This window comes from Crocuta crocuta, unplaced genomic scaffold (assembly GCF_008692635.1).
Source record: "Crocuta crocuta isolate KB4526 unplaced genomic scaffold, BGI_CrCroc_1.0 scaffold16, whole genome shotgun sequence".
In the NCBI taxonomy this organism is placed as follows: Eukaryota; Metazoa; Chordata; class Mammalia; order Carnivora; family Hyaenidae; genus Crocuta; species Crocuta crocuta.
In genome coordinates, this window is record NW_027531893.1 from 9,405,394 (window position 1) to 9,407,999 (window position 2,606).

The 2,606-nt window shown below is 52.8% G+C and overlaps 1 long non-coding RNA gene across 1 annotated transcript; it reads right to left on the reverse strand.

Annotated features, from left to right (window-relative positions):
• Nucleotides 1-466: 466 nt before the first annotated feature.
• Nucleotides 467-2,184, reverse strand: LOC144239259 (uncharacterized). Its single transcript, XR_013337351.1, has 2 exons — nucleotides 1,916-2,184; nucleotides 467-1,337 (listed from the first exon to the last, which is right to left on the reverse strand). It is a non-coding gene; the product is annotated as an uncharacterized LOC144239259 (long non-coding RNA).
• Nucleotides 2,185-2,606: the final 422 nt, after the last annotated feature.

Consider the following 2,606-nt stretch of genomic DNA (forward strand, 5'->3'; position numbering starts at 1 on the left):
GGGGGGGTGGGGGTCACCTTCCTGGGGTTGTGTAAAGGTCCTGGGGTGTTATGGAAAGGTTATGCAACAGGTGATGTCCTCTGGTAATGTTGACTTTGATCATTAGGATGCTCGCTGGTACCACAGCATAGATCTCTTGGAGCTTTGTGGCTTTTGTGTCAGGCTTGGGATATGGGGAAACTGAGTGGGCCCTTTTTTCGCATTTGGGGCCCATAATGGTTCCATTCCACGCTCTGGAGGGCCACAGGAGACAATACGGTACAGCGGTTAAGGCACTGGCACTTGGAGCCAGACTGCCTGGGTTTGAATCCTGGCTCTGTTACTAAAAGTTATAAATGTTGGGTGACTGTGAGAAAGTGACTTAAACACTTGTGCCTCAGTTTCCCCATCTGTAAAATGAAAATAATAAGAGCATCTACTTATAAGGTTGTCTTAAGGATAAAATGAAAACACACGGACACATCCATTTGCATACAAACATGTGTTACGTATATTTTTCCCATGAAAGTTATCTGGTTCATAATACTTTGAGTCGGTTACGCTGCTGTAATGACTTTTATTAATCCCTCTGAGCTGTAGTGTCTCTGAGAGCAGGCATGCACTCCACCCTGCCATTCGGCTGTTACGGGGGCAGTATCGGGAACACTGCTCCTCGCTCTTCACAGGCCCTCTTCCTTCTCCCCTCCGCCCCAGTATTATCTCTTCAACGGGTTTTTCAAGGCCAAGAAGAGCGGTAGACTTTAGACTTTTTGGCTTTTCTCTGGGTTTCCGTCTTTATAATTAGCATTTTCAACTACCGCAGGAGATTCCTTGTGACGTGGGCCACGATCTGCTTAGCTCTTTTTGCGTAGTTGGGCCTTGGTGGTTTCCGCTCTTATACTATCATATTATTATTATTTTTTTAAAGTTTATTTTTGAGGCAGACAGAGCGTCAACAGGGGAGAGAGAAAGAGAGAACGACAAAGAGAATCCCAAGCAGGCTCTGCATGTCAGCGCAGAGCCCGATGAGGAGCTCAAACTCACAAAACTGTGAGATCATGACCTGAGAGAAACCAAGAGCAGGATGTGTCACCGACTGAGCCACCCAGGGGCCCCCTGCTATCATAAATAACGCTGCACCGCAACCTTCACTGAAGAGCCCTTGACCTCTGCTGAACCCAAAAGGTAAATTCCTGGGGTCAGAGGTTTTGTGTTGAGAGGCAGTGGAGTAGGAAGCCCATGGGGCTGTGGCTTACACACACAACTGGGCTGGAATTCTGGCTCCATTTCCCTGTGAGGTTTGGTCCTCAATTCAGTGTTCTCAACTCGGGGTCAAGATTTATCGGTGGATCAATCAACTGTCTCAGTCGCATTAAAAAAAAAAAAAAGAAAGAAAAATAGGAGGGAATACATTACCAACAGAACGGTTTTTGTTTAAACGTCTCCTTTAACCACGCATGCGTGTACTGGGTTGTGATGTAAGGTGTATTTTTTTACTCCCAGTGGAGGGCAAGACAAGGTGGAAAAACGCCCTTTTAACCTTGGTGGGTCCCCTTTCCCCAGGGTGTAAATTGGGGCAGAAACCTGGGCTTTACATTATGCACACGTGATGGCACATACTTCACACACCTTCAAGTCCAACGCCGGCACCCCAGCCCCAGGCATATGCTTTCTTGCTGGGCCACTGACGGAAACAGCTCCCTAACCAGCTGCCTCTTCCCCACCCTGCTCCACAGCAATTCATTCTCAACCCAGGAAGAGCAATTGTCTTGGCCCCTAATTCAGATCGTCACTCCTCTGCGTAAACTCTTGCAGTGGCTTCCGGTTCCCTTATCTACTTAAAAGTTACACAGAAGAGTCCAGGGCCCTCACCGCCGCCTGCAAGGCCCTCCACCTAGTTCTCTCTCCTCTCTCTGAACGCTCTTTTCTCACTCACCCTCTGGCTCCAGTCAACCCCTCAAGTTAGGGCCTTCGCACGTGCTGTTCCTTCTGGAACACCTTTCCTGTGCCCGTCTTCCCGGGCCGTCTCCCAGCCACCATCCAGGTCTCGGCTCAAAGGTCGTCTCCTTAGGGGCGCCCTCCGGGGGGCTGTCCACCTCCCGCGTTCCCGCGCTTTGGCCCATTACCCTTTTTTATTTCCCTTCTCAGTTCCTATTACTCTCTGGAACGGTGTTGGCCCGTTTCTCGTGGCCTGTTCACTGTCTCCCGGNCCGGCCCCCGAGTCCCCGCGTCCCGCTTGCGGGCCAGCCCCTGTCCCGTCGCTCGCAGACCTCCGTGAACGCCCGGGAGCTGGACCCTGGTCACCTGCACTTCTCCGGCGACCCGAGCCGAGGCACTCCCAGACCCCAGCCTCCTGTCCACCACTTACAGCCAGCTCCCAGACACCTGTCTCCTCACCGCCGGTGTCTCCCAGCGCTCCCACCTCCGTGCCCGGTCCCCACTGTCCCGGTTCTCAGACCCCCGGGTCTCAGTCCCTCCTAACTCCTGGACCCCCCGGCCCCAGCTTCAGCTCCAGGCCCCTCTGCTCCCTGACCATTCGCATTCCCAGGCCTCTTGTGCGCGGGGACTCCAGTCGCCGGGCAGGCAGGGTGTCTTCTCCAGACACTCAGCTTCCTGACCCCTGAGCC